We start from the raw sequence: 5,827 nt of genomic DNA, 5'->3' as shown, positions 1-5,827 counted from the left end.
CCCCGCCTTCGGGCGCATATCTTATTTGTCTTGCATGTTTGTCTAAGTCTTCGGCCTTGTCAAAAATGGGTCGTCTCTGGGCTTTGACATTCATTCCCGTCATTGTTATGACCTTCGAGTTCTGTCAAAGAGGGGCAACTGTAGACACCCCATTTTTGACCGTCCTCAAGACTTGGATGTCACCGTTTGAACACTCGGTGATTATCCATGATTATGTTCGTTTGGAGTTCCCGGAGGTCTCGGCTCGCGCGCCTTGCCTCAGGATCTCCGAACTTGACTATTTAGTGTCTGATTTTACACCAAACACTTGTGTTTTGCCTTGGAGGGGCAGGGAATGCCTTGTGAGGCATCCCCACTCACCACCGGCAGTGGCTAGAGGCCACCGGCTGATTTTTGCTGCTATCGGCACTATTTGTTGCCGGTCAGCACTATTTAGTGCCGGTCGGCACTCTTTTTTGCCAAGATGGCATTTTTGGCCGGCCGACTACTGTGCATCTGCTTTTGCAGATATTTTAAGACAGCTGTCTTGCCTTTTGCTCCCCTCCATACACGTGTATGGAGGGATCTCCCTCTTATGAAGCTTGTCTTGTAAGCTTTACAAGACAAGAAGTTCCATAAAGGGAGGGACTCTCTCTTGTTGCAAAGGTTAGAGACTTGAGATATTTTGGAGAGCTTAGACAGCCATTGTTAGGGTTTGAGTTCTAGGGTTAGGGTTAGATACACATTATCTCTCTCTTTTTCCCTCTTGTGTGTGTTAAAGTGTGTTTAGTCCATACTATTGCACACAAACACCTAGTGTTTCACCTTCACTTAGCTACTGAGGTTCTAAGGGACTGATTTTGAAGTTTTGGTGTTGGATTCAAGCCAAGGAGGGCCATTGGAGCACCATTGTTGAAGAGGTCTTCAAGGGTAAGAATTTCACCCCTTTATTCCCCATTTTTGCACCTTATTTCTACCTATCTTAGAACTGTTTTTGTGCTTAGTGTATAATACAAAAAAGTTCTATTTTTTTAGCCCTCTTGATTGTTTATTAAGGGTGTTTTGTGGTTTAAGGGTGTTTGACCCCTCTTAGGCCTTGAAAGGCCTCATTTTGTGCTATTTTGTGCTAGTTTCGGGACTTTGGTGTTTGGGCCTCTTCACCACTAAAATCTTGAGGGATTTCAGTGGTGGAGATGGTGCCTTGAAGTCTCCAAAAGGGGAGGGCCACCCCCTCTCCTTGTTGTCCTTGAAATGGACCTTTTTTTGGCCTCTTGAGGGAGCCTATGTTTGAGTGTGTGTTGAGTATGTATAGACTATTTTTCATGCTTATATTTCCATAATATAACATGCTTTTAAATTGGTTTTGGTACTCCATGCATGCTTAGCATAGTTGCCATGTAATGCCTTGTGATCCCTTAACATGTCTTAGGTTGTGTGCCTTTGTTTCTAGCATGTTTTAGGCTTACATTTGTGAAGATTTTGTGCTTATCTTGACATGTTTTAGGTCTGTCCATAAGTGTTTGGGTTGATCTTGGCATGCTTAGTATAGCCCCTTTGCATGTTTGGCTTGTTGGTCTTAAGTGCATAAGTGTGTAGCATGCATCGCTTGTATAATTTTCAATGGTTTGGAACCATTTTCCATCTTATTCCAGTCCCTTAAACATGCTTGCTTGATTGCCTTGCATGCCTCTTTAATGCTTTGGAAGCATGTGTTGCATGCTCCATGTTTTGACCATCGTGCATGCCTCTAAATTTGAGCCACTTAGATGCCATCTAAGTAGTCCTTTAGCCTTGTTTTAACATGCTAAAAATCTGTTTTTAGTTGTTTAATGCATGCCGTGATTGTTATGCTAAATGTGCTTCAAAGCTTCATGACTTGCCTCAAGTATTTGGACCATGCTTGCATGCATTTGCCTATCTTGTTTAACATGATTTGGGCATCATTTCATAGCATGATTTTAGAGCTCATGTTGCATGCTAATTGTCCATGAAATCTCTTTTCGAGTGTGCTTGAATGTTGCTTGTTTAATGCTTGAGGCTTGGACCATAACATGTGTATGTGTGCATGTGTGTTTAGCCTCCATTTTTGGGCATTTTGGCCACTGTTTTAGACCTATTTAGGGCTGCCTAATTTATGTTTAAGTCCATCCTCTATTTGGTTTGCATGCTTACCTTGCATGTTTGCTTGTATGCTTTGCATAAGTACATTGCATTGATCATGTTGCATGAAAGATAACATGCTTAGGTTGCATTGCATCAACATGCATTCCTTGTCCCTTGATTTGGGTGATAGGGATTGGGACTTTGTTTGTATGGTTTGCATTTCATTTGACATAAAAGTTGCACGCTTGATTACTTGGGCCATCATGCATGGTAATGCGTGATTGGTGGTCCGAGAATCGAGACATATGCCCCTTTGAGTCATTACCATGATAAGGGACATGATTGGTGCATATATGCCTTGAATTGTGCTGCCATGCTTTGCCTTGCCCTCTGTTGCTGTCAATTGCAGGTTCTGCAGGCATTCCTTGCCGACCGGCAGTATATATTGCCGACCGGCAGTAAACGAGCAGCCGATGGATTCATCTTGTGCCGGTGACTACACCACACTGCCGGTGGCAATTCTATTCAGCCGGTGGCACTCCTCAATGTCCAGAGAAGCAGTCCTGAGGTTTTGACAACCTCCAGAGGAGTGAAGGAAGGAAAACAGAGGCAGCTCATGCATGGCGGCGCATTTCCCGAGGCAGTTTACTGCTTTCCCTAGATTAATTAATTTGCTTAGTTGATTAGGCAATTTGTAATATTTAATTAGCTTGCATAGTTAATTAATTTGTAATATTTATTTGGTCCCTCTGAGTGAGGGCAAATTTGTAATAAGTGTGGGTAAGTGTGTGTATGTCTTCCAATCCCCACTTCTTTCTTCCCTTTTATTTACCTGCTTATGATGGTAGATTAGGGCATGTTTAGATTAGCATACCTTATGCAATGCATGCGTACATTCATTCATTTGTCCTGCATGCACCGGGCTCGGTACATCATGCTAACTGCATTTGTATTTCAATTCCAAATTGAATACGTGCATCAATTGGTTGCATTTCACATGTCATCGTAAATTAGCCGAGCCTACTCTAATTGCATCTTGCATGTGTTGCATTATTCAACTTGACATGAACTAGGATCATGCATGTTTGCTAACTAGTTTATTGTTTTGGCACGGAGTACGATGTAAGTATTTATGCTTTAGCATCTCGCATGCGTGTGAATGTTAACATGATAGTATGCTTACCATGTGGCTAGATGCTTATGTGTTATAAATTGTTTGAATGCCTGTGGGTGAAGGTTGGATTGTTTGAGTTGGAAAAATTCGTTGAAATCCGTATTTTAGCCTACTTGCGAGTAGCAAATTCCAAAGCGCTTTTCAAAACCGAACGGATATGCAATGCTTATTTCCAAATTAGGCAATCTAGTCTATACTTGTTTGCTGCGCGCATAACATAGTAATTCTAGGCTAATAAATGGAATAAGAACACGTAATGTCTTCAAAATCGAATATCATGGTTAGTAGAGGCCGGTCTTCGGACCGGGTGAAAGGGGGTGCTCATAGCTGACCTTCCCCGATCGTACCCAAGCTCCCGAGCCGAGACAACTCCGGTGATGACGGACATGTGGCCTTCGGCACCGAGTCGGGGTTTCCTAAATTTCCCCATTAAAAAATATTTAGGTGGCGACTCTGTATCTGGCAAAGCAGTCCATGTTTGGCACTACTTTTTCAAAAATCTGTTTCTCAAAACGATTTGCCAGATTTGCACTCTTTGGTTCAGATTAAGAACCGCGACAACAAAATCGCGAGTCCGAACTGTAGTAGCGAAGCCCCCCCTCCGCGGGCGCGTCTACACAGATCATTCAGTAACAAACAGATAGAAATGCATTTAAAACAACACACTCATGCAATCAATTCAGGATTTCATCTTAATCAATTGCTTATCATGCTTAATCACAATTTAACGCTAATAAGAGGTGAGGGTTGTCACAGTTTGTGAGACAGAGAGAAGGGAATTGAGAAGAATTGAAGGAGATTTGGAAAATTGAGCTAGAATATACTTAAATTCAAGCCATAGGTATGATTGTCAACCTTGATTCCTGTAGTTAGAATATGTAGAAGCTGAATTCACCTAATTCTTGAGTTCATTTGTATGTAATTGTACAAAGAAAGTATGAATCTCTTTGAAATAGAAGAATTGAGTTGAATTGTGTACATGCATGCATGAATCACCAAGTTGAGCTTGAATTCCATGGAATTATCCACATGCATGAAGTTATATTTGACATTTTTGGTGATGTTTCATAGTCTTACTACTTTTCATCTCATGCATGAGAGTTTTGGAAGGATTTGAAAAGAAAAGAGTGCAATTCATCTCATACATAGTTTCGACCTTATGAATTAGGCTTGAATTTGGGACAATGGTTCATGATTTTGAATAATTGGTTTCAAATTGAGGGTGATTTCATGTTATACAATGTTTTACCATGTTTTTGGCATCAACTTGCAAGCTTTGGACCCTTGAACATCAAGTTTGAACTTCAAACAGAATTCTCGAAAACCCATAATTCGACTTGTTCGCTCGAGCGTAAAAATCAAGCTCTCAAAAATTTTGCAGAAATTTGTATTATCGCTCGAGCGGCAAAGTGTACACTCAAGCAAATCTTGTTTTATAAGGCTTCTCGCTCGAGCGTTGAGAGTTTCACTCGAGTGTAAAATACAAGTAACCAGTACTTTTCTAGACTAAAGGGGTTCGCTCCAACGGCCGAATCTGCGCTTGAGCGGAGGGCCTTGTTTCAGATATTTTAAAAAGTTGTTCTATACTTCGTTTTCCATTCTTTTTCATTTCTAAGCACTTTTAGGCATGCATTGGACATCCTAAATGAGAGGGATATTTTATGAGGTGGAAATGGGCCATGGTAAGGGCCGGGCAAGTTGAAGGCCAAGTGCGTTTGGGCCAGGATAGCTTTGGGCTTGCACGGAGATGGGGCTGCTCGGCTAAAGCCCAAGACCGAGCTACTTGAACTTGCACAGGTGGGAACCGTGCTACTTGCGTTGCTCGGTAGGAAGGCTCGCGCCTTTAGCTCGGCAGGAAGGCCTTTGCTTTACCCGCGTGACCTATTTCGTGCTCGGCTCTGCCGGAATGCAATTGAGCTCGGTCGGTATGGAGCTCGCTAGTGAGCGTTCGGGCATACGGCGCAGTGCGGCCGTGTGAGGCCGAGGTGATTCTGCCGGTCTGCCAGGCTCTGCCAAGATATCTTGACAGTTTGGTTAGGTGATGATTGCTGGATTTGTGCTGACAGATGGGATAGCAGCACCACATGTCGAGAGACTAATGGGAGTAGATTTGGGGCACATAAGGTATATAAGCGTGTCTGCGCCCCCCATGCTGAGGCAGATGAACATTTGGTGAGATATACACTTACACTCAACTCTCTCCTCTCTATCTATCCTTGTGTGTGTGTGCTAACTTGATCGTCGGAGTGGTTTTCCGGCCACACACCGTCAGATAGCTCACCGCCGTTATGCTCATAGGTCGATTGGACAGACAGGAGCCTGGAAGAAAGGAGTACGGGCTTGCCTGAATATTTGCTCCCCGTTCAACTGGCGCCGTCTGTGGGAACTTGACAGACAAAACCTTGTCTTCCAGGCTCATCTGATCGCCGTTCATGGCGAACAATGACGAGATTCGTTGTCTGCCATTGACGGAGTTACCCTGGAGTCAGGCAGACGGAGAGAAGGACATCCTGCCATCCCTACTATGGCGGACCTGGAGACTTCTCCAAAAGGACATTCAAGAGACGCGCG

The sequence above is a fragment of the Camellia sinensis genome, chromosome 9 (genome assembly GCF_055761805.1).
Source record: "Camellia sinensis isolate YWXY chromosome 9, ASM5576180v1, whole genome shotgun sequence".
Classification (NCBI taxonomy): domain Eukaryota; kingdom Viridiplantae; phylum Streptophyta; class Magnoliopsida; order Ericales; family Theaceae; genus Camellia; species Camellia sinensis.
This window is presented reverse-complemented; position numbering follows the sequence as displayed.